The sequence below is a fragment of the Larimichthys crocea genome, chromosome XV, assembly GCF_000972845.2.
Source record: "Larimichthys crocea isolate SSNF chromosome XV, L_crocea_2.0, whole genome shotgun sequence".
Taxonomy (NCBI): domain Eukaryota; kingdom Metazoa; phylum Chordata; class Actinopteri; family Sciaenidae; genus Larimichthys; species Larimichthys crocea.
In genome coordinates, this window is record NC_040025.1 from 3,159,511 (window position 1) to 3,187,039 (window position 27,529).

A 27,529-nucleotide genomic window follows, 5' to 3' on the forward strand; every position below is an offset into this window, starting at 1 on the left:
CGTACATAACACTCCCTCGAGGCTATCTCAAAGATAAAATCATTAATATTGAGGTTTTATGGGATTTATACGTGAATGCATCCATTACGTTTCAATGTAAACACCGCTAAACCTAAACCAGACAGCACGACGAGACATAGCACTTCCTCTTAATGTATGTTTTCCCTTCTCACATTCATTTTACAATTTGTTTTTCTTTTTTTCTTTCATCCTGCTTTCTGCCTTTTACATTTCCCCCTGCAATTTTATAAATAACAAGGACATTACTGCAGCTATCGTGTGTATCGTAGGTTACACTCATTTGGAGTTAAAAAGTTGTTAGCAGCCATCTGTAGGTTGTAGTGGGTGTTATTTATCTTGATACATTTGTATCTTTGTTTAAAGCCGCAACACAGATTAAGAGAGCGTGCAAAGATGATGCATTAATTTTATAAAAATATTAATATTATAGCACAGTATCACTATGGATTATAATATTAGAATTATAATGTGTGCTAAGGTGGTGGTTGTTGCTGAGTTGTATTAACTAAAAATACCACGTGGGGGCAGCAGATGATCTATCTATCTATCTATCTATCTATCTATCTATCTATCTATTGGTTCCTGGTGGTTCCAGATGCTGGATACATTATACTTAAAACCTCCAACTTGCTTTGCTTTTATTTATTCCTACCTACTTTTCTTCACAGGGATGATTCAAGTTTTATCATATCTAATCTAAAATTCACAGTCATCACCATGGTCACTGATCAGTGATTGTTTTGTCGTTCATCCACTCTTTCTCCTCCTTAGCAGAGGCGCTGCGAGGCCATGTTAACTTGCATCCCACAGCTTAGTCTATATTAAAAGCATAATGCACACACACACACACACACTCTGTCATCACAATCCCTAACACGTGAGCAGTGTACTCCCACTTGACCCTTCTCCTTTAGCCCCATTAAAGACCAGTACACATACACACACACACACTCGCAAGCACAGATGATTAGATACACACAAACAGACACAAATTCGAGGGACTGGTGTTAAATCAATGTGCCACTGGACTTCGGATGCAGGAATATGACACGTAGCGCTGTCTGATTATACAGAATTCTACTGCTGGTTCAACAGGCCTACCTTGTATGCTGGAAGTAGGTCAGCCACACACAAAGAAATGCATATTGTATGACTATTTGTTTTCAGTCTCCCTGCTATTTGATTTATAATTTCAAAACAATCAATCTGGTATCAGAACATGTCAAGAAAGAGTCATTCTGTCTGTGATGACAAACAAAATGCAATTCCATAAAGCATCATGTGGTTTAGACAGAATAATGAAAACCCACAGTGAATGAAATGGAAAATTTAAATATTTTTCACACTTTAATAATAAAATTTCAGTTTTCCTTGGAAGATGGTTATTTGCAACATAGATGCACATAATGCACGCTGTGCAGGCACAGTCACATCTAAGCACACACACACACACACACACACACATAGGTCTCTGCTTTGACCTCCCCCCTCCCTGTAATCCCAGTCAGTCTGCTAAATCCTGTTTTAGAGATAATCTCAATTTTTGCCTAATTGGAGTTGGTCAACAACCAGACCGCACACAGCGGGATAAAATGATTGTGTGCTGCAGTACCTGCCACATACTGTGACGTGTTGACGCAGTGAAGCATAAGCAATGACCTCTTTATTCCATTTTATATTTAGCTTATATTAAGTCCACCTGCTTTTCACTGCATCCTATATAGCATTTAGTGCCATTCATTTTATTTGTATCCTATACAGTAGATGTTCAAGATGTGCATAATGTTCTATTTTTAAAAAAAATCAATCATCTATACTGCATCTGATCTTGTACCTCTGCTGTTATGACTTTTTAATTTCCCTGAATGAGATCAAAAACGTTTATTTTATTTTATCCTTTCGCTCAGCTGGTAAGGAATTTCTATATTGGCTCAGGGTCACTGCTACAAAGGGTTTCTAGAACCTGATCTGGGAACAGTCCAAACAAACCACTGGACAGTGGGTCAGTGGGAGTCAGCAGATTTCCCTTTGGTCCAGTTTCAGATTCGACTTTTAACCCTCATCCTACCAAAAAATATTATTACTTGTGTAAAAAAGCAAAAAACAAAACAAACAAACAAATCTTTTCATAAAGTTAATTTGCATATTGCCTTAAACAAAAATAGACAGAGTACGCAAGGAAATCTGTGTCTGTCTCCTTCAGAATGACCAACAGTGTCCCTACCTTCCCCCCAGCAGTGTGTGATACTTTAAATTAGGACGCATGGCAAACATGAACTCAATAAATTTCTGCCTGGGATCCCACAAGACCTCAATACATTGCTATTTTAAAAACGCATCAATCAAAATGGGAACAGAAAACAGTGATATGATGTGTGATATGGAAACTTAACTGAAAAAGCCAGCTCCAATCAGTGAAAACACACAAGTAAAAAAATCAAAGTGTGAATTTAGACCCAACCAGCAGAACATAATGAAACAAAGACAAACAGAATGTAAAATAACTTCATTACAATAATGGGTATGATTAAAGGGTACACAATTGACACAACTGTATAAATTCTAATAACCCAAATATGTGTGAGAACATTACATTTTGATTTACTTGGTTTAATAAATCATTAATCGTATATAATATAATATAATAATATAATATATAATATGTACTGTATGACAGGTATGCTAGAAATTCAGTACAAGGAAGTCATCAAGTGCTTAAAAAGAAATGCCGGTCATTTTGAAAATCCTTTTAATTATAGACTAGAACACTGAGATAATAGCGCCAGCTTGACCCCCAGTTACTCAAGACAATTACGCTGAGAGATGAAAAGGAGAAAGGCAACAAAAGAAATGTGATTTTACCCATTATGTGTACATGATAAGATGACAGCCATGAATGGTTTTAAAGACGAGTTAAATGCACCGTGTGAATAATTTCAGTACATTCTCTTCTTTACACATTTCCTGAAGTCAAATTAGCCTTGCAAATATATACGAAAGGCAGTGTGAGATTTTTCAGTTACTCAGTTAAATGAGTAAAGTTGAATTTATTGATATCAGTCTTACGAAACACTTAATGCTAAAAGCTTTGTTTCAGTGTCAGAGGAAATAAGCAGTCAGCTAATAATAGATCAAAGTAAACATCAAACATGAGCTCTGTGAGGCTGTATTTAGGCACAGTGGTGCTTCGAGCTGAATGTTAAAGCTGGCTAACATACGCAATGACAATGCTGACATGCTGATATAATGTTTGCCATGTTCAACATCTTGGTGTAGTAGCCTATGTTAACATGCAAACATTTGCTAATAAGCACTAAATACAAAGTGCAGCTTAGGCTAATGGGAATGTCATTAGATATGTAGGTTTAAATTAAAATGTTGGCCTCATGGTGGCAGTCAGTTGATCACCAAAGTTGATTGGATTCATCCTTCGGGGACCAAAGATATATGTACCAAATTTCATGGAAATCCATCCAATAGTAGATATTTCAGTCTAGACCCAAGGAGTGGGCTGATCAACCAACACTGCCATCTGTTGAGCCATGCTGCTAAAGTGGCTAAAAAGTACCCTTACACTGTTAATATGCCTCTATGTAACGTTATCTTGTGTATAATCTCCAGTATATGTGGTAGGAAGGCTTTGACGTCAGCACCACACCCCACACCGGATTCTGGGTTTCCTCATGAAGGCAATTACAAAAGCTGCCTGTGAAGTTTTCTTAAGAGAGATAAATGTTTTCAATCGTGCATGTCTGAAGCTGTGTGAATACTACAACTTCCTCCCAGTTAACAAAAGAACAGCAGCTTTACCATCACGTCAACATGCTAAAACCCAGCAGAAGCGCCTTGCTGTGGTTTTTCTGGTTTGGTTTCAACGGGATGAGATTGACAGGAGGTGGTTCCTGACTTAACCACTGAGAATGTTTGTTAATGGTTGAAAGATTTATTTTGGAGATGAAACTGGACCCACGGTGTATCGGAAACCTTAGCTTTAGCTTGTTTTATTTACCCCTTTCAGTCTTTTCTGTGTTCCCAAAAGTTTGCTTCAATGTGAGCCAGTGAATGAAGCTTCTCAGAAAATGTGTATTTACTGCCAGATATTACCAACTGGATATTTTGAACAGACTAACTAAAGGTTAGAGGTCAAAAAATGGACACCTCTTCTGCACACAAGGTTAAGTTAGGTTTAGATGAAGGCTTAATTTAAGATTTAATCTCATGCATCCTTGGCAACCTTTGACATTAGCCAATCTCTGAAAATGTACACTGTCTAGCTGCAGGTGTATTGGCTTAAGAGGAAATGTAAGCAGATCCCAATGACAATGAGTTACACATGAATGAATGAAGATAGTTAGGGCCTCTAGAGATGGCAACGTCCGTTTACAACTTTGGTCCAGACTGATTTGCAATTGCATGTTGACTTTCCTCTGACTTTTCCTTTAGTGCCTTCATGAAGTTAATGGTTGAGATTTTAAGCAAAATATCACAATAAAGTTGGATTAGCGCCAATTAGTAAATGTTAGCACGCTGGGTACACGAAAGAAACGAATGAGGACACAACTGGAAGAGTGTCCGAGTTCAGTCCATGATCTCCACCTGGGTAGTGCCTGGTTTCACTGACATTTCAGGCTGACTGTAGTCTAACTGGTGTCATCATCGGATTGGCCATCACAGTGTGATCTCAGGTTGCGTTTCTCGAAAAGTTTATTCCGGCTTTTACTCCCATTCAAAAGAATGGGTAAACCTGTGTTTTACAGGCTTAGAGCAGTACCATGGCCAGGGACTTGTGATATCAGTTTCAAACCATCAGTGTTTTCTCTTTGTCAGGTTTCTCTTTGTCAGGTTACTGACCAATCTTCTTAGCAATGACCAAAAGCATGTCAAGCCAACTCAATCTGTTAACCTAACTAAAGAATCATTTTCTAGCCTTATGGTGAACCCTTGTTATTATGATTATCCCAGCCTACCATGCATGTTAATGGTGTCTCTTCCTGCTGTGTCTCTGCTTGGCTGTACATAGTGGCCTGGCTGTGACTGTGACCTCACGTGCACTGATTGGATCCCGTAACCTGACTTCAACCTGGCAGGAAGGCAGAGACAGTGTTTATAGAACACGCACAGCCTCAGATTAGCACATTTGGACCCGTGCTCCCCTGCTCAGCCTCGCTCTTTTAATCTCTCTTGATCTCACTTTGACACCTTTCTTACTCTCTCACATCCCAGCGAGCTCTCGCAGTGAAGCACGCTTAATGATTTTTTTTTAGACACCATCTGCTGGTCATGCACACTATGTTAGGGACAAAAAGTCCTGTACATGTGTCTTAATAAACAGTATAACCCCCTTCTCACTTCCCCTGGGCACTGACTGGCCTTTTCCCACAGTGTCTCCACATCTCCTTCTCTCCTCCTCCTCCTTGTTCTTTGTTCCTTTCACCGTCTTGTCCTCCTGCCTTTCTTCTCCCTCCTCACTGGTTGACACGCAACACTCCTTCACCGCAGTTCTGTCGCACGTGATCTAGTAACTCAATAATAATAATAATTATTATTATAATAATAGCTTTATTTATATAGCAAATTTAAAAACAGCGTTTACAAAGTGCTTTGATAGACAAGCATGAACAAAATAAGAAGAACCAACAACATTTAGAAGACAATAAAAAGCAATAACATTTTTTTTTATGTTAAGAAATGCATAAATTACATAAACAACCACATAACAAAAAAAATAATAAAATGAAACACAATGAAATATAATCATTTAATTCAAGTTAAAAGAAAAAAAAAATAAAGATAAAAAGACAGACATCACATCACAGGTAATGTGAGCTGACAAAGAAGAATAATTACCTGTGGTGACCAAGAAGATTCTTTCTAAAAAGATAAGAATAAAACCAACCAAGTGCAGAGTCCTAGATGCCCACCCAGCTTTTAAGACGGTTATTAAAATAGAGTGATCTATAGTGTCAAAAGCTGCACTGAGGTCTAAAAGAGTTAAAATTGCACTCTCACCCCTGTCAGCTGCTAAAAGGAGATAATTTCTTACTTTGAGGAGGGCAGTTTCTGTGCTATGAAGAGCTTTAAAACCTGACTGAAATTTATAAAAAATGTTATCATGACTCATAAAAGTTAAAAGTTGTGAGGAAACCACTTTCTCTAAAATCTTCGATAAAAACGAAGTTTAGAAAATTGGCCTAAAATTGCTAAGAACAGAAGGATAAATGCCGTCTTCTAAGGATCTGTTAATAATCAATAAAATACTGAGTCCAACTGTGATTAAAACCTCTCTGAGAAATTTTGTGGGAATAAAATCGAGACTGCACGTGATTGGTTTCATATGGGATATGGTTTAAGCTAAAAAGGACAAGGACAAGGACTGAGACCGCTGTACAGAATGAGACCCAGTGTGTGACCCTTCACATGAGTTGGCTCTTGTATTGCCTGAGTAAGATTAAAAGACTCAGACTAAAGTATCCATAAAATCCTGAACTAATGACTGAGACAGACAACAACATGAATGATAAAATCATCTAAAATGAGAATTTTCTTGTAAAGAGATGTAAAGTGAGATAAAAGCTCTGCAAACTCTTCTATAAAAACATTGTTGAGTTTGGGAAGTCTGTAGATTATTAAAATAAAATGTAATCTGGGCGGGTCGCTTTAATGAGAGGGCTCCCTGAGAGAGCCATGTCTCTGTCAATATAAAAAAGTCTAACTTATTAGAGGTAATAAAATCATGGCATAAAAAAGATTTGTTATTAAGAGATCTGACATTCAGAAGACCAGAACTAGTTAGTTTTGCATTAAAGGCAGATGAAACATGGGGGTATTTCAGAGGACCTGAATTAAATTGTTGTGGTTGGCAGCAGAGAGGTGTGAAGTTGTGAGTGTGCTGCCGAGGGTCCAAGGTGGGAAGTGAAGGTAGTGATGTGAGAGGGTATGTCAGTCCAATTCTGAAGCGGGGATGATGGAAGTGATATAAAATGTCCTACCGCGCCGTACTGTTATTGTTGTGGAGTACTGGTCTGGGCACCCTGATTGTTTTTTGACGGGACCTGGTGATTCTGACTGGAATAATGTCTTGATGCAGGAGTAGGAGATGTAGGACTCTTAGAAGAAACTGGCTGTGAGTACATGTGTGTACATGTGGCAGGAGGGACCTGAAGGGGGAGCTCTCATGGAAAACAGGAAGCTATGAATGTGCCATCAGGGAAGAGGGGGCAATCCGGTGTGAGGGTGAGAGATGTAAGGAGTCAGTCACATGGAAAGGTGTGCATCAGATGCTTTGGCTACCCCTCTTATTTGGATGGATCCCATCTCGATTAAAAAGAAAGTCACGAACCCAGAACAAGTTAAACTTGTCAATAAAACCAAAACTGTGCATCCTGCTGGCAGATTGGAGCCAAGTACTGAGGAGTCTACTGAAACAGCCAGGATGGGTCCAGATATGAAAACTGATTTTTCAGAGTTTTTTTTAAAACAGTAAAAAGAAGATTAAAATCACTTGTAGTGCGCTCAGACTCAATGTCCTCGCTTCACGCCTGCTTGGTCGTGGTGAGAGCCGACTTCCACAGAGGAGACAGAAGCGATGGAAAACAAACAAGAAACAGTCATCTGACAGCTGTGGTGGACCGAGTTGTGGTGGAAATCAATGCAACAACATGCCATTTAGCATTGTTGTGGAAATTAACCTGATACCCAAAGAATAAACGATTTCCTTGAGATCATGACTTGAACTTTTGTGTTGGTCGTGCTTATTTTTCAGCCCATTTCATTGCTGTTATCGTGGATATCGAACATTTTGTGATGCATTGTTGCTCAAGAGTTTATCTTGGCTGAACTTCAGTCACTGCTGTTATTGACAGCAGTCAAAAATGACAAATGAGAAGAAAATAGCCAGAATAGAAAATTGAGATGAAAATTTGAGATGATGACATATTTATGATCACTCAAAAACAGCTCATGATTTATTGAGACAATAATATATATATTTTTTATTCAAAGATAATGAGCGTAAATTCTGACTGTGCTTCAAATTGTCAGATATATTCTCTTTAGAGTGACTGAAGTGAAGGGACTGAAGGGACCACATGGACATTTTATATAATAATCTAATAAAACATGAGATTGGAAACACAACAGTTCACAAGACTTCTGAACAATTACTCCTTTCAACACTGTGTTTAATTTGTCCCAGGACTGTCTCCGTCTTACGACTGCTTGCTGTCCTGCCTCTCCGCTCTCCTTTGTTACAACTGTCTCATCTATTTTTTCCCCCTGCTGTAATCAGTGTAGAGAATAAAAGATCACAGCAGTGTTTTAAAGGGTCATTATTTACCTACCCCTGACGCTCTTCTCTTCTGTGTGGTGGTCAGGGCCTTAAATGAACACCTGCTAATCCACTAATTAAGAGGAATAAACACAGCGGCCTCTGAATCAAAGCGTAATACTCCCATAAATTATGTCGATAATTAAATCTTAGTCAACTTAAAGATGTAATCATATTTGCAGTTACTCACCATATGAGAACTTGAATTCACATGAGAACTTACAAATTAAAATAAAAATAGCAAATGCGGTGGCCTTCCCACAAGTGGTTATTATCACATAATGGTATAATGGTACGTTTCCCTGCATTTCCCAAGATTCTCTGAACTTAGTGGCTTTAATAACTTTGGGTCAAACACCATATACAACAAAACTAACTAACCCTCGAACTCCACATTTCAGTAATACATTGTTCAAAGTCTTTTTACGTGTTTGCAGCAACTTCTTTCCAGTATGTGTTTTGGATTACCTTCACTCAGACTTTAACGTTAGCAATAAATTAGATGTGTCAGATTGCTTAAGCTCGAATGTTAACGTCTGTCTTAAAAGGCCACAAATTAAGTTAGTCTCTAGGGGTATTCGAAGCTTCTGAAGCTTTCAGTATGGCTTTCTCACAGATTGGATTTTCCTGAGTAAAAAGTTTAAATCACTGTCTGAGGACTTTAATTTTGGTAGCATGAATGTGTTCAGAGAACTAGATACCATATTTAAATGTATCAGTGTATTGCTAATGGATTCCAAGTAGCTGATTGGGTTGGTCCTCAAAACATTTTCAGATGTCTGCCCATACAGCGTAAAACCTCCCCTGACTGAGTTCCACGCATGGTATTAAAATGATACACTACTACTGCTCTTGGAGACTTTTGGACTTCCTCGAATCCACCACATCCACTTGACCTGCAGTTCAGACTGTGAATACTAAACCAAGAGAGTACACAAACAACAGCAATAGCACGAGTGCAGAACCCAACAAAAGTCGACAAGCTGACCGTTTGACAGCAACATCTTACTAAAGTTGGCTAACATTTGCCACCATTCATACCCAATCAAGAATGATATGAGCTTATAAATAACATTTTTGATCTATAAGAAAGAATGTTGCATTTCCTTATTCAAAAACGAGGCTAAGTATGTTTGTGTACCCTGTCAGCTGGGATCTTGTCCAGCCTCCGCGACCCTGATAAGGAATGGATGGATGATAAATACGTTTTCACTCCCTCCTACTTCTACATGCGATAATACTGCTGCTGCTGCCAATAACTATGAGTAAAGTAATTCAAGTCGAAGTGAAATTGAAGTTAATTCGAGCTCATTAACTGGCTGCATAAATGGACAATTCTTCATAATAACACTGTTCACAGAGGAAGAGAGAGGGACGTCCTGCTAAACCTGCTGCCACTGCAACCCAGCCCTGGATAAGTAGAAGGAGATGGATGGATTGACGGATATAACTGATGAAGTTATACATAATGCCACAGACTACCAGAGTGACTGTAAAAAATATTGTGGAATATTTAAAAACCTCTCTTGGATACCAGACAGGAACGTGACAGGAAGTAAAGGGAGAAACAGGAGGGTGAGGAGCAACATGTGATGCTGTGATTATATAGTCAAGGTCTCTTGACAGCCATGCATCATGATTTTTCCGAGTGGAGGGATGATTCAGCATGACGTCTTGAGAGTGAAAATATTTATTTTATACTGTGGAATTAGCATGTGAGATGTTCAGGTGATGCTCGGATACCAAATGTGTCACAATATAAAAATAAGCACACGTGAATATCACTCATGAATCGCACTGTGTTTGGAATAACTAAACATAATACATAAGGAATCTTTGGTTATTTTACAGCACCGTTTATAAGTATACTCTCTTGTATGTATGTATAATGCATGGAGAGCATTGTGTTAATCCTAACCGCAACATGTTCATGTGTACACTTTAATGTCACAAGCATTTGAAGATAATAGAGTATAAGTAAAACCATGTGTCATTACACTGTAAAATGAAGCAAAGGCTTACAATCTGTGCCATATGTTAGTTTTACAAAGCTTTCTCACATATAAATTGCAACCACGTGTAATATTATCAAACAGTTAAAGAACTGTAATATACACCCTGTCCATAAACATCTTAACCATATTTAAAAAAAAAAGTTTTTATTTAAATTTGGTTTTGATCTTAGCCAACTGGACTTAATTTAATCCAAGTCACATACTGCACCAGGCCCAGAAACAGGCCAGTGACTTATTCTGGGTCCCAAACTATATTTTAAGAAGACACACAGTTCTTTAACACAGACAGCTGCTGAACACATGGCTGCTTTATCCTAATGACCCACAGGTAAAAAATATATATATATTCTTGAATCCAACTGTGTTTTATTTTTTACCCTTTAATGAGGCTTTTCTCTGTTTCCTCACTCAGTTAAAGCCTTGTATTTTGCAGAGTGATTTTAACAACTGACGCTACATTGTTGTTTATGAAGGATACATTCTTTGTCAGGGGTCACAGACTATCTAACACCAACTTTTAATTGAATATCATTAAAAGAATACACACAAATCACTGTCTACCCTGCTTCTTCTTTTTTTTCTTTTTTTTTTGTCGATTCTGTGTGTTGACGTTTTACAGATGCAAGACTTTTATGCAACAGCATCATTATGCATCCTCACACTCCAGGAGCCACTTACCAATGGGAGGCTCACTCCAAAAAGAGCACTATTTAAACACCACGCAACACAAACACTGCTCATTCATTCCTGCGGAGCAGAAAGAGCTCTAAATCTGTCTGAAGCTGTGTTTTTGCTCCCAGACTCCCTCCAGGTGGGACACCTCTGATAAAACCCACAGACTGCATACTGTACCGAGGAGAACTCCCACAGACAGGCTTATACTGTAAGCAAAGACCGTGTGTGTGTGTGTGTGTGTGTGTGTGTGTGTGTGTGTGTGTGTGTGTGTGTGTGTGTGTGTGTGTGTGTGTGTGAAGAGGGAATAGCGAGACTGTCAGACAAATAAAACTGAGACATAAGGGAAAGGCAAGAAAATACATCTATATGCAGCATAAAATATTCAGTTTAATGAAGCAGTTTAACATTCTACAGATAATTAAAATAAATATTAATATTTATTTCCAAATGAATATTTCTGGTTGGTATAGATGGATGGATTAAAGGATTCAGCTCTTTCAAGAAAATTCTCAGACTGGCAGAAAACTCTGCAGGTAACGATAATGTCAGTTTTATCTTTTTATTTTTGTTTTAAGACATACCAGACTAACAAGTGCAGGGTTTGGTCATATGCTAGATGTTGCGATAGATTCCTTGGAGACTGCACCGAGCAGCTGAGATTGGTGACAGATCTCACAGAGGTGAACAGATGATATCTCAAGAAGCCTACATGACCTTTTGTTTTCTGGGAAAGGGAAACCAATCAGTGTTGCCCTTCTCTACCTTGTAACTAGGCCATAATCAGTGTGTGATGCAGCGTGCAACAGCCATTGTCGCGGTGAGTTGAAGTGTGAAAATTATATATGGACTGCAGACCATGGTGCAGGAGGGCATGGACAAAGTGTCACATCTGGACTGAATGAGGCAGAAATATTACAGTACAACCAAATCATCCATAATATTTCAAGGCAGATTGAAATTAGCATGTTGCCATAACAGGAAAGGTGACATGAATTTGCTGAATTAGGCTTAGTTCCATTAAGATGATATTACATACAAACTGGTGCTCTTGCGGTTTAGCACCCCCAGTTTCAGAGTGCAACATCACTGTCATAAATACGACAGCTGTCCATTTGTATTGTCCAATGGCTTCGTACTCTCCTTCTCCTTTTCTCTTTGTTTCTCTTCTTAGCTTCCACCATCAACATCCTCTTCGTCTCTACGACTCTGCCATTATTTCCAGGCTGCTGAGCCTGGTTACCTTTCCTGGTTCCAAATTCTAGCACACATTCTTGCTCACCATAGGCTTGAAAACCTCTTCCCGACACTCCCCCGGTGCTCTGAGCTCACAGTCTGGACAGCCTGGCTAACAAACCGAGCTGACATTATCTAACAGCAGCTATAGTTTGCAGCCATTTACTTCACTGTCCGTCAGGAAACTCTGTAAATCACAGAGAGTTGATGCAAGACACCCAGAGGACATCAGAGGGAAAACCAGAAAAGATTTGTTCGATAAAATATGATCCACCAAAATCAGTGAAATAGTTGGTGGTGTGTGACTTAACGGTGTAAAGCGTTATGTACTTCTCGTGGGTGGTCATAGCACAAAGTTACATCGTGTGAGAACAGATGCACAGGCAGCAAAGTATAAATGACAGAGACAGCATTCACATGATCAAATGATTTAAAATCTGATCTTTTAGTTTATAGAGGCACAGAGGCTTTAAGTATTTTAATACTAGTGAGCCTGGAAATAGCTCACCTAAATGGAATGCAGTTGTCTTAAATGTTATCACTTACATCTGTGCTTTTCCTGCTGTAACATGCCAAAATGTCTGCCATACAAAAATGGCAAACACACATGTAAATATGAAGCTAGAGCCAGAAGACAATTACCCTAGCTTAGCATAAAGCACATAATTCAGGGATTAAACAAACAAGATAAAATGGGTTTCATTAGTGAGCTGTATGAGTGCTACTATTCACATTTTCTTACCTTTGGACAGAGCCAGACTAGCTGTTTTCCAATGCTTCATGTCTTTAAACTAGTATAAGTTAATGTCCGGCCGGGTCTAGCTTCATATTTAAACATAGGAATGGTTGATTTTTCATCCAAGAAAGTGTTTGAAAGAAATCTCCTTCTATGCAATCTATTCCTATAACCTGTGGTCGCTACATTAAAGAGGTTTTGAATAGTTGGGAATAGTTAAAAGATAGTGATTTAACACCAGTTTAACAGTTCCTCCTGGGGTTCCTCTTGTCTTATTGGTTTAGAAAGCCTTGGGCTGTAATCCATTCCAGGTTAGGGCAGGTTAAGTGGTTTGCTAACAGAAGAACAGTGTTAATGGTCTCATTTTAGCACTTTAAGACTTGTGTGACCACACACTGGACTTCATGCTCTTGATTTGTAAGAGCTCCATGTACAAGTCTGTGGTGAACCCCTGAGCAATGTCAGAATTTTAACCAAGATTAAAGATTTTCTATTTTTATGCGCCCCCAAATTACAAGAAGTCAGTGTTTCCTGCCGGGGTGGAAAAGCCTGTGGAGCAGCATGTAGACCATCATGAGACATTAACTTTCCACTGAATCCCAGACTAATGAGATTTCTTTGAGGTCGGCAGCGTCTTAAGACAGGGTGGGTGACCCCCTGCAACCATTTTAAAGGAAGGGAAACTCTGGAATACTATTACCGACTATATAGATTACTGACTAAGTCTTGTTTCACCGTTTCTAATAAAAAATCAGCATCGGTGGCTTCCAACTGAAATAGACTTATTACATAAGCACGGAGATGTGTATCCAGGGTTTTGGAACACAAAGTTAATAAAGTGGGTAACTAGGGTATGTCGTTGAGTCAGTACATAATATAAATATCTCAATAAATGAATACAAACACAAATACACAGTCACTGCACAGTTAAGTGCATAAGTACGTAAATAAATAAATAAATAAAAGAGTAAGTGTGTAGTGAGGTGGTGGGTACATAAAGGGGCTATATTAGGTAAATAAGAAACCACATAAGCACACATGAACCTAGTGAATAAGAGTGTATGCACAGTGTGAAATAAGATTCTGTGAAAAGTTCACTCTGTGCGTGCTTATCCCAGTGTCTGATATCTTGGTGACATCCTCCCCCCTCCAGGCCTCCTCTGCACACTAGCGTGCAACAAATACAGCGAGCAGGGACACTCTTAGTCAAACATTTACCCAAGGCAGGTCAGGGAGCTAACAGCGCTGTCTAGGGGGGCCCTCACCAGTCCTGTTTCTATCCTCTTTTCTCAGTAAAACTGTCCCACTGTACATTTACATGCAAGAGGTTATAGTTTTGCATCGTCTCAGCTCGTCCTTGCTTTTACCAAAACTCTGTGATTTAAAGATTGGCCCGAGCATACATGTGTCCTACCTGTCATCCATGCACACACACAAACACATAAACAAACTGCCTTCCCCCCTCTATGTCACATAACCTTGGCATATCAAGGAGCTCATTGGTCTGCGTGGTGAGCTCCGACAACACTGCTCCTCCTCACTTACCTTCCAACTTTTAAAAACTCCACGTTTAAAAAATTTAAAAGCAACTTCATCAGGGTAAATATGAAGCCAGGATGTAAAGGTCAAAGTGCTACCCATGCTGCTTTTGAAAAGAGAAAGTCGAGGACGTTGCAATAATGAGGGTCATGTTTCAACATGTGTGCGTGTGTGATATGTTTGACATTTTATATAAATGATTCGATCTAATTTGCGCATCTATGTGGAGTATTTCTATATTTGTGTGTGTCTCTTTGTATCCCGGTGTTGAAGGCTTGAGTCAGGAGGGGTTGGCACACCAGTGTGTAATTTTCTATGTATAACCCTGGCTCTGAGGCATTACGGTCAGGGCGGCCAGTTTATGTTTTTCTTATTTTTCTTTGAAAATGAGATCGAAACACACACCACACACAAAGCAGAAATACACAGATTCGTGCAAACTGTAAACATATGGATACAAACATAAATGCTCATGCGACTTCAGGGAACACATACATATCACATGTAGTTTTCCATTGGGCTGTGCAGCTGGAGGAAAACAACACTTTTTCAAGTCTCCCTTACCTGTTTTAATCCTCACACTCCCTCTTTTCACCTCTGGGGAAATTATGCAGGATAAAGCAGAAAGCTTATACAAATTTACACCTGTTGTCCTGGAAGGAGAACAAAACATCTAAGACAGCTTGTTCTTTACAGGGAAGAGGAAATGATTCCAGCTATGTACAACCACGCACACATCCTTGCACACATGCAAACATACACTTATGCATTTATCCATTTAAGAGTACTTGCAGATGGCACACATGCAGAGGCTGAGGACAAGACAGGACAGTGCTTTAGATGTCCAAAACAAGTCATAAGGTACAATAAGTATGGCTGCATCTAGTATTAATTTATTTATAAATTATGATGATGAATGACTGACATTTAATTTATGGATTCTTTTTTTTTCATTAACTGTAAAGAGAAATATCAGAAAATACCAATTACAATTTCCCAGAAACCAAAGTGTCTTCTTCAAATAGTTTGTTCGCCTCAATTCAAAATAATATAAAACAGACTAAAGCTGCAAAACCTCACATTAAAAAAGCTGGAACCAGAAAACGTTTAGCAATTAAGCGCTGGGTCAAAACTGATCGAGTTTGGACTATTATAACACCAGCCACAAGTTAACTCTATCCAGCGCCCATGGGTAGAAAACAACCCAAGGCAAGTGGTTGTTCTGACCCAGTGAAATGTTTTCCAGATTAATATTGGGTTATTTACCAAATCTAAATGATATGGTTACAAACTGTTGTGAAGTACTCTGGCTCTTTTTAAAGATACATGTCTTTATTTGTTACTGATTGTTGATGACATGTGCAACCTCTACTGTCTTTTTGTGCATCTAATAATACATTTCAATTTAAAGTAAAACGTGCTTGCTGTATTGAATGAAGGTCAAAAAATTTGGTCAAATAACCTATCCGTCAGTTGGGTCAGTACTAGATTATGAAAATTGTTGTGTGAAATAATAAAAATGAACTTATTATATAAGTGCCTTTATTACTGCTGTTTATAATGCAGTAAGCTAGACAGCTTCCTAGCACTGAGTCAAATGACAGGTCACGTGTGCCCAGTGTGACAGATGCGAAATCTGAACTTCAGTCAAAACCAGTTCAATCCAATTCAATTAACTTCAATTTAGATAAGTTTAATTCGATTCATCCAAAAGCTATGTTGCTATGCAACTGCATCAATATGTTTTCTAATATTAACAGTGCTGGTAAGCAAACATCAGCGATCAATCTTAAATACTCTGTCTCATCACCTCTGAAGATCCTGCAGTCACATGTTCTGTGCTCTCTTTAACCCCTAGAGTTTAGCATGTGCTTCAGGATGTTGTGATCTGTGTCACGTGTGCTCATGAATGGGCTAATGTTCATGCTAGAACACTGTGTTATATGTGACAAATAGGGGAAATGCATGCATCGAGACGTGCTCTATATGGTTGCACGGAAACAGGATAAAAGTCCTGTTTGGGAATCATTTTTACAAAAGCTATCAAAGATATTGCTTTGCAAATAGGGATCTGTGGTTCAGTGTGTGTGCTTTGTGGTCCTCTGATGGGAACGGAAATGTGGAATTAACATGTCAAGATCAAAAAAAGAAATCCACAAAAAAAAGCCCAGAACAATGAAATGGAAATTCACAATGAAGGGAGGGAAATGTGAGTGACACGCTAACGTGACTGCTGATACTTTCAGTACAATTTTGGGTAAGAAAATAGATGAGAAAACATGTACACAGGATAAATACGAAGAAAATGACACCACACAGCCTGAAGTGGAAGGAAATACCAACCAACCTAAGCCGCTATGTTAACAATAAAGTGAAATAACCAACAATGGTACGCTGAAGATGGACTAGTTGAAGGAAGAATGGCACCGTCGTCTTCTTTGAAACCTGCTGCCAGTTTCCAGCCGTGGGGAACAAGTGTGGGATGTGTGGTGTACTTCATAAAAACAGAAATCTTAGCGGTAGGAAACTGCCAGTATGGCGAGAAAGTGTATGATTTCATAGTTCACTGAAATTGAATCAAATACAGGACAAAAGTGCCACGAAAAATCTAAAATGGGTGGCGGGAAATGCACTAAAATGTGTTTTTTCCCTGCTGAGCAGATCTTCTTGCTCCGTGTTATAAAAAGGCAAATCCTCATCTATTATACATGAAGTTTGTATCATAGCAGCAGTTGTTGAGCTTCTTCTAGCTGGGGATCCTCATGAAAGTGTGTCATCTGTGTACACACTAACTAACGCTGGCACTCCTGTCATGTGAGGATCCATTTTGGGTTCTGACGCAATGCTGCAGGAGCATTACATTCACACCGTTATATGAAACGTGGAATCAACCTAGTGATGAGGGATGTTTTCAGAAGATTATATATGGTAAAGAAAGGGTGGAAACTGAGACAGGTTAGTGCAGAGGAGCCAAACAATTAAGACTGGAATTCTCAACCGTGCTTTCGGAAGTCGACTCCTTATCTGTGTGTTGTGGGGAGGGGATCTCCAGTGTTTCCAAACACAGGGAGATTCATTTGAAGCTGTGATTTAGGCCATTCCTCCTCGCCACTCGTGATGAATCCCACTAGGGCAGAGGTCATGAGGGAGTAGTGGGAGAGAGAGGGGGGAGGTAGGTGACAGGAATGAAAACAAGCAAGCACAGAAAAGACCCGTATTTATTGTCATTTTTCCTCAAAATCTGTGGTTCTAATTTGTAGCGTGTAAAGAAACATATTCTGTTCTAGGATCAGACATGAGGGGATTCACTGTAGACAACTGGAAACGATTTGAATATTGTTGAAATGATCCATTTTTCTTGCATGATTATTACAACCAGATTGCAGCAGCTTTCCATGTTTTCTGTTATTTTTGTTTTAGCCTGTATCTGTATCTGCTGTGTGGACTGGCCTGACCGACAAGGAGAGAGAAAGCATGCGGGGAAGCAAGAAATGAAGCAAGAAAGGCAGACAAGGGCAAAGGGGGGGGGGGTCTGGTGTTGTGCAACAGCGCGACATTGATCAGGGCTGTCAAATGGTGACGCGGCAGCCTATTGTCTCATCTGTCTGCAGCGTGCAGCCACTCTTTTCTGTCTTTCCTCCTTTGTGTCAACTCTCCCCACCCGGAAACTTTTCTTTTCTATTTGTCTACGTATTCGAGATAATGAAATTCAGAACAATGGTGGCCATAAAAGAGCCATGTGTCAGTAATCTGCGTTACTGTTGCAACGGCTCTGAACTTTCATTTTAATTTTGTTATAAGAGCTCTGGGCTTAGGGTTAGGGTTAAAAAAAAAACATGCTCCTAAATACTTGGGAATTGGGAATACTACTGATGGTCTTGGGTATTTGCAAACGTTCAGTTGTATGTAGTAATTGTTCCGCTGGGATAAATTTGGAAGACTGACAGAGATATTTTTGGATTCAAGCGAGTGAAATTCAGTATTTGGTGCTGATGTTGAACTTGTTGATATGAATAAACAAGTAAAAACATTATGAATGCTCAGATTCATTGAAATCAAATTAAAGCATTGGTGCAATGCAATTAAGTTGTGTATATAAGTACTGTATTTGAGTACAATTTATATATACAATTTACATTTATGTCACAGCAATAATTTTTAAATCAAGAATTTAGATAGAAATTAGTTATATCAGTGGTGATTTTATTTAACTGTATGTTTTTAACCTACTGTATTTTCTTATTTTCAGTACAAGAGACACTGGTGGAAACTATTTTTGCTGACACAAAAATACACAGGTGGTGTATTATGATAGAGCTGATTTATGACTGTGTAGCTTTGTGCAGAGCGCTGCAAGTTTGGCTGGAAGCGTCTGCTCTTGGTGTGTATCCTCTCTCCAGCCCAGCCACTTCACATTAAGCGCTTCCTGAAGAGCTGAAATGAGTGGAAATAATCCATCAAATATATTTCCCCCTCAGCCAAGTGGATATAACACAACATGCATTGGTATTTACTTGATTTTTTTTATTTTTTTATTCTGGATTGGCAGCAAAGGAAAAGTGGAACTCATTTAAATGCAAAAGCAAATATGTTTAATTGCTCAGAGGGTGCACACATAAAATGTGCTTTAAAAGCATGGAACACAAACTTGGCTTAATGTGTAGTCTACATCAGTGACATTTTAAGATGCATCCCTTCCTGAGGAAATATCAAACACATATGTGTCCCTAGAAACAGGAAAGACATAAGAATGGAATTAGCACAATGGCTTTGGCATTTAGAAATAGATAAAAAATATCAGAAATTCAAGGGAAAAAATCACAGAGCAAGAAAACAGTAACAACATAACATACCAGCAGCCTACCAGTTACATCATATAGTATGTAACAAACTGAATTAATAGAAATACAAAGAAAAAAAGATTAAATCAAAGTGTATTTCATATTTTCATATTCTCTGTGGCCCAAAGAGTCACATTTTTGGTTTGGTGTTTATGTTCCAATAAGTGGGCTGCAGAGTCAGTGGGATCTCTGTGGTCAAAGGTTTTAGTTTTATCGCATCATCGCTCTTTGGATTCAGAACGTCTTTTACGTGCCTTGTCAGGATTCAAACCGAGCAGGGCCCACAAAGGGTGCAGATAGTGTTGAACAGGTCATGCGTGCTGTGCATGAGCTAAATACTCCTTTGGGTTGAAGAGAAATGATGGAGTGTGTAGCTGCGTGCCAGTGTCTGACTGGTACAATGACAGGTTGCAGTAGGGTGCCTCTGTTTCTGCAAGGTGCTCTCTCATATGCTATCTATGTTACATTCCTGATATATCAACATTCTTGAAACCTGTCCAACACATTTTCTCCTGCCTTTTTGATGTATTCCGTTGCGCAGGAACACATTTCAGACAGAAGAACTGACTACTTTGGAATGGTATGATGTATAAAGGGTGTTCTACTCCTTTTTATTATAGAGCCACATTAATGTAATATCATCCAGTGTTTTTGTTCTTGCGCCTCATTGTTTGAAGTCATATTCATATTTAAACTTCCTAAATCGGTGAAGTTGAAACAACCAAAGGGATGAAAATCATGCCTTTCACAGTTTTATCATTTAATTTATTTTCATATCAATGTCATTTATGACAAATGTACACAAATGTTCACATTGGAACACTCCTCATAATATCCTAATATCAAATCCTTTGGATTTCAATCAAAGGGGACTATGTCAGCTGAAAACAGGGCTTACTGTAGGTACAGCGGACAGTATTTGCTGACTGACTGACCTCATGTTCCAGTTTTGCTCAGCTATCAAATTCCCTCATGTCTGATCGGAAAGAATGCAGCCAATTTGTTGTGAATATGGGTCGAGTTTATTGATGTTGGAAGCTGATGATGACATTGTTGAGGAGCTGGAGGACGAGGCAGAGCTGAGGAGCATGAAATTTAAAATGGGGACAGAGGAAAGGCCCAGTTGTTAGTGAGGCAGCTCCTCTGCACCGGACTGTGTGATCCTCTGTGTGCCAAAATATCCCTGAGAAACTTGTGGCACACGAAGGGTGACGCTGCTACCAATCTTCTCGCCGCACACTGCGACGTTGATCAAAGAGTGTGTTTGCCAACTGCTGCAGCATTCCTTTAGGTTTGTGCAATTGCACTGCTCCTTGTGCCTTTTGACTGCAGCAGAAAAATCAGTGTGAGGACTGCATTCATCCAAGTAAAGGTCCAGTCATGTGTGAGAGCCAGTGGGCCAGGGCTCGGCCTGCCTGCGACTATTTGCTTTTCCAGCTGTTTCCTAGACTCACCCTGTGAGTGGGAGAGAAAGTGGTGTGTATGTGCATATGTGTGTGTTGGTTTGGAGGTGGGGGAGTGGGGGCGTTGAAGTGAGATGGTGAGATTCTGAGTTCAATAAAGAAAGATAGTGAGGTAGAGAGAGCTACAATAAAGTGCACACGTCTGTGTGTGTACAATTTAAGTGAAAGCGTCTCCTATATTTATTACGCTGTAGTGTGTTTGTACAGTGGAAACACCCTAGACAACCCAGGCACCTCATACAATATATGCTCTTTCTCCTTGGCTCACACACACACAGAGAGGAAGATGAAGTCCTGTGTGCGCATGCCCCCACTCAAACACGCCCATATGCCTGGCTGCCCCTCATATAGACTGATCCGCCTCTCAGACACAAAGCCACAAGGGATGGCCTAGATTCCAGCACATGCACACACAGGCAAGCTGCAAAGGAAAAGTAGAATGCGCGCATACGCATGTGGAAGTACAGGATCTTTTTGTAAACACTGTCACATCACTGATTGATGCTGAAATGTCATTCTTGCGTTTGATGATGGAGGCCTTGAACACAGAGGGAAAAAGCGTTACAGGTTCTCGACGGCATGGGCAGGTGTGATCTGTACAGAACCAAACTGTGATTTATACATGTATTGGAGCTGCAAATAACACCTCTCGGTCAAACCACATATTTACCATTGTATGACTGGAACATACTAGACCATAACCATTTGGGGGTTGACATTTATATTTAGGCACTTAGCAAACAGTCTTACAAGATTAGCATCAAAATGACTGCAGCAGTTGAATTGGGGGTAGGGGTTGTTTCAACCTCTCACACATGCTTGTCATTTGCCACTATTGGTATCAGGTCATGCATCATCTTTTTTTTTTGTCATTTGCCCAGGGTTACTTGCCTCTTAGATTTCTGCCACCACAGTACAATTAATATAAAATGAATTGAATGTTTTTTTTGTGAGTAAGAAGTTATTTGGTTTTGTTGTTTGAGTTGAGTGAGCTCACACTTTAACACATTACAATCTTTCAATAGTTTGCATTATTACTGTGGCATAGTAGGCTATAGTAACGTATAGTATAGTTAAGTGTAGCACATAGTATAATACTGTATAACAATATGATTTATGGTACATTATAGTATAGCACAGAGTGGAAAGCCAGGATTTGGAGTCAATGACATAGTTTTTTCTAAACATGTAATAACAACATATATCACATAAAGAATAAGAAAAATGGCTTTTTGAAGCGTCCTTTAATTAAAGCAGCACAGGAAGCAAACTTTGAAACACCCTAATCCTCCCACAGAGTGCTTAAATCAACCAATAAGCAGGCTTCATTTAGCCTCTTTCTGTCTGCCAGAAGGGGTCTAATGTTGCTTGTCTGTTTTTGTATCATTGCCTGCAACATAGAGCAGTGCGGATTACTCACTGGAATGTTGCCAGTGTGGACCTGGCAAAGGTCAAAGGTGCGATCCTTGTAACAACCAAATTGCCTCAAGTTCAATTGGTGGGCCCATGATATTAAAAAAAAAACACACACACACCATCATTGAACTCCTCCAGGTGCTGGCACTATGCACTGCAAAGCCCATCCAGGGAAATGACAAGAGATGGATATAAGAAGAGAATAACTCCTAATTACAGATTGGATAATGTGAGGATTGAAGTGCTATAATAAAACCTCCCAGGGGTGACACAGTATAGCACCTCAGGGCCCTATCATCCCACTGAATTCTCCCACCAAGAAGACAAATTAGCTCTGCCGTGTCTCCACATATAGACTATGCACAGAGACCACTAAGTAAGTAAGTGGTCGGTGAAAACATTTTTCACTAACCTCTTATGTTCTCGGTATGTGTGCACTATCAGTTACCACCAGTTTCCAGGACAGAGAGAGAAGAGGGTGCTGGAACTTTCATACATTATGTATAGGGTAAATCATTCATAATTCATGATGAGGAATGTGGAGTTACAAATTACATTTAGCACTTTAAATGATAACAATGCAAGAACACAAATGTGCACGATCAGATTTAAGAAAATCATGAGAATGCTTGTAAGATTTCTCACCATCTGCCTCCAGTCTCCATGAAGGCAGGTAAGCAAACGCCTTGTGCATTAAGATACAGAATATAACTATACTCTTTAATTGCCTGTTTTAATTGGCTTCATTAACTATTATATTCGAAAAAAAAATGTTTACTACCTATCAGGCTGTCCGCTACGTCACGACACACCCCTATATGGTAAGGAGACAGCTGGAGAGTCAGCCCGTGACTGACAGGTTAAACAACCAATGGGAGCAGACACCATTCCAGAGTGGCGACATGTGATTGGACACTGGCGGGATTATATATATGTATAGATATGCCTGCTGGTAAACCATGGGGGCGGGACTATAGAGAAGTGCAGTCCATCTATGTTGATACAGATCTAAAAAACTGGACTAACAGAGTGTCTGCTTACGTTTCTCTTCGTATGGACTAATGTAAGTTATTTTACCGCTTCTTCTACCTATGGGGCTGTAGTGGGGAGGTGTTGCAACATTGCTTTTAGCATTGCTCTTTCTCGGTTACGTTTTGCTGACAAGTGCTTTCAGGGCCGAGTGGCACACACGCGTTTCGGGCCAGTAAAGTGTGCTAGCTGTTGTTACTCCAGCGGGCTGCAATATTTTGACATGCCGCTGACACAAACAAGTCAGCCCGGGCTGTATTGTCATTGTAAAGAGGCGGTTTCTCCGCGGTGCCCGCTCGTGTAAAAGCCAGCAGCATGCATGCCGTGTGAACGTTAAAGGGCATTTTTTTTTCTTTCTTTTCTAACTGCTGGCGGGTTTTTGTTAGCCAGTGTTGGACGTTGTGTCCGCTCATGTGTGGAGAGAGAGAGAGAGAGAGAGAAGAAAAAAAAAAAAAAGGTGGGGGGACGAGGACGAGAAACCCCCTTTTTTAATTTTTTTAAATGTGGCAATTGAATATAGTAGCCGTGCAAATATACAAAGCGAGTAACGTGACTTCAGGCACACACAAGCCTTTAAATTCAGACACAGCTCCTGACTTACATACATTAAGTCCCAACGTTTGTTTTACCCCCTACCCCCCCCCAACAACAACAACAACAACAACAAAATGGGGAGCGGGAGAGAGGAGAAGCAAAGCAGTGTGAACAATTATAAAAGTTTAAAGTTTTTGTTTTTTTGGTAAAGTGTTGAACTTGTCCTGCAGAGGTCCAGACGTGATTTAAAAAAAAAAAAAAAGGAAAAAAAAAAAAAAAAAGGTCTGAACTCTTGTTCCCGGCGGTGTTTACCTCTATGAGTATTGAGTTGCCAGATTTATTGAATGACGTTTGGCGTAACAGAGTGTCCGTGCAAAATAAATAAATAAATAAATAAATAAATAAATAAATAAATAACGGGACGTCATCGGGCTCTAACGTTACCCCCCCCCCCCCCCCCCCCCTCTCTGACTGACCGTTAGATAGCCCTGCCTCATCACTCCTCCTTTCTTCTCTGTTGACAGTTTGGGGTTTTTATGCGGAGGAAAAGTTTTTCAGCGTTGGGTTAAATTGTTAAAAAAAAAAAAAAAAAAAGCCAAAGCCGCCTTCAACTCCACTGGCTCGGAAAATTTGGCGACCTGGCCAAAAAAAAAAAAAAAAAGCATTTTGGGGCGCCCACCCTCTCGTCCCCTACCTCCTCTCTGCTAACTGCACAAAGTGAAGGTTGATAATGCCACATCAGGTAAGGTGTGTGTGTGTGTGTGTGTGTGTGTGTGTGTGTGTTAGCATGTCATGTTCTGAGCTAGCCGCTGCACATGAGCGATAAAAAAATACTAAAATAAATAAAAAAAGCTTTTTTTTTTTTCTTTCCTTTGCGTTGACGTGCGTGCATGTCCACATGACACTTGGTTAACTTCTACGCCAGGCTCGTCCCGGTTCTGTTTTGTGTATGGTGTTATTGTTAAAGGCGGGTGCTTCCCTCCACATTCCACATGTGTATGCCTGCAGCCTGCAGCAGGGCTAGTGCGCAAATCTCAGCAAATCCAAAAAAATAGGAAAACAAACAGAAATGGAGGCTATGCATTAAGTCAGCACGTTTTGTTTTCTGACTTGTTGTGTACACTGACGGGTGGATGTTGGCTGGTGTGTGTTTTTATTTTTTTTTAAGAAGTGAAGGGAGGTGTTGCACGCCTTCCGTCCCGGAGGTTGTCGGTGTGATGTGGAGGAGGCTGCTCGTCTCAGCAAAGACAAAGGGACAGATCAGCGTGGAGCTGAGGTGGATTAGCGTGGATCATCAGTCCAGTTAAAGAGCATGCTCCTTTTGTGACTTTTAGGCAACAACAACAAGCAAGACAGGAGATCTTTTTTTTTTTTTTTTTAAAGAAGAAAAAGTTATTCTTTTCTATCTTGTATCACACATGTGAGTGCAACATCCAGGTTCTGCTTTATTCTTCTTTTTAGATGTTTGTTTTGATCTGGGAGCATGTTTCCCCCCACCATCATCATTCTGTGTAATGACTCTCGAGCGCACGCTTTCCACTCTGAAGCTGACATTTTAAACAAAACCACAAAAAAACAGATTATTTCACTATTATTAAATAGAAGAATTGGCTTTCAGCGCACTCATAAATGGGCGTCTGTCCGCAAGTGTTTATTTTGCCGTGAGAAATGAAACTGAAAGATTTTTTGTTTTGCGTCACAGGATGATTTTTCCCTCCTGCAAAATCACACCGTCTTTTATTTAAGCGTAGTTTCTGAAAACATTGTCCTGCCGTGTTTGTGTTTGTGGTGCTGAGCTTGTATTACACAGACCGTTCTAGTCAGTTTTCTCTCTCTCTCTCTCTCTCTCTCTCTCTCTCTCTCTCTCTCTCTGTGTTGTAGTGTTGACTCTGAATACGCTGAATATGATAAAAGATAATGTACCTTCGGCACATTTGATGCAACCGCAACCACAAGGTTAAAAAGTGAGCGTTTTATCCAGCGAACAACACGTCGTGTTATTTAGCCACATGGTGGTTTTGTTGCACTGTTTGTGCGTCTGCTTGTTTCCACCTTGTTTTGGCACTTTGTGTTTTTTTACTGCGTGCTGCTGCTCTCCTGCGTTGTGAGTAAACACATCATGCTACACCCTGCAATAACATGATTCAGTGACCACTTATCTCACCCTGCTGCTGCTGCTGCTGGACCAAAACCATGCATCTCTGACAGCGCATGGTACCCATGTCTGTAGTGATACAGACTTTTCTTGCTCACGGCGTCAGCCAGGAGTCCACGGAGGCGACAGTTGTCACAGTTTTGTGGATTTAGAAAAAGCTGGAAGTTAAGGATCCCACCACCCACCCATTACCTCGGTGGGATACAAAGGGCCTTTTTCTATAATGAGGTGCTTAGTGGAGCACATTGTGCTCAGGAGGTTTGTACTCTGCTGAGTTACAGGCAGGTTGTAAAATGATAACAGATGCACGGGGGCCTCAAGGTGCAGCGCACTATTTTGAAATGTAAGCTAATTCCTGCCAATATGAAATGCATGTGTGCACGTGTGCGTGTACACACACATCCGCAGGTTTTTCACAAATGCATACACGTCTATGCACTTCACGTTCAAATGTTTCCAGCGTCTTTGTTTTTGCTGCTTCTTATTTGTGCCGTGACGTCTCATTACAAGGCAGAAGTAAGATCGTTTTAGATGATCTTAACGTGTTGAAAGTGGACCTGTTTTAAAAAGAGCTGTGTTGTCACACGTAAGATGAGTCACTTGAATCGGAGACGAGCAGGGAGTAGAACCACTGTATTCACAAAGCTGTCATTTAAGACGTTTAACCAGTAAATCAAATTAAGAAGTTGTTCAAGGAGAAAATAACCTTACATAAATGTTTTTTTTTTTTAATCAAGCAAATGAATTACGGGTAAATATCTAAAAGTTCTTGATAACATTGATGCAAACATAACCATAAAGCAGTCCTGCTCATTGACTTGAGACATGGAGAGCTGGTATAAACAGTATTGCTGAATTGTTTGATGGTACACAAATTTATATTCCTTTGCTGAAATATTATTCACTCCTAATACAGAGTATACAAGTTGAAGGCGATTACTACCGCTAGCCTGTCATTGAGTCGCACAGCACAGTATTGCCAAGTGTAGTGGCGGGTATATGTACAGATGGATAATGCTGTTGTCTGTCGACTTATGTCCAACAACAGTTGGTGGTTGTTGTGGCTTGGGTGTATTGATGCCAGGCAGTGATTTATTTATTTTTGGCAAGCTGTGATCCTGGTTTGGCTACGACTAGTCCTGAATCAACACTGTAGATAGGGTTTTTCAAAGTTCAGACAAATATTTGAATACCGATTCCAGTTTAATCTGCACTGCCGTCAGATTCAGAATAGCCCTCGTCAGACTTAAGCCGGTAATGTACAGGAAGGTCCCGACAAAGTTTATTTTTTTCGGACAACTCTGATCAGAGTTCTTATTTTAATATCGGGCATCTGCAGATGGTGAGACAGTTTCAGTCTTTTTCACCTAAGTGCTGATTGACTGAGTGTTTTGTAAACTACTTTTTCCTAATAAATGATGAGGAGGAGAGATAACGGATTTGTTAGTATCTGTGTTTAGCGAACCCTTGAATATTGCCAACCCCGGTATCAGAACTTAGGCACTCACTGCTGCGCCCAAATCATTTATCACCCTCCTAACTGTCA

The 27,529-nt window shown here is 39.8% G+C and overlaps 1 protein-coding gene across 3 annotated transcripts in view; it reads left to right on the top strand.

Annotated features, from left to right (window-relative positions):
• The first annotated feature begins 23,226 nt into the window (after positions 1 to 23,226).
• The window catches only part of LOC104929893 (vitamin D3 receptor A), a 72,795-nt gene continuing 68,492 nt past the window's right edge, over positions 23,227 to 27,529 (top strand). The window contains exons 1-2 of one of the 3 annotated variants that reach the window (XM_027288609.1): positions 23,235 to 23,328; positions 24,353 to 24,575. The gene's annotated coding sequence lies outside the window, so the exon portion shown is untranslated. Of the gene's footprint in view, positions 23,329 to 24,352; positions 24,576 to 27,529 lie in introns of all 3 variants that reach the window. The other 2 variants (XM_027288608.1, XM_027288607.1) reach the window with 2 other exon arrangements.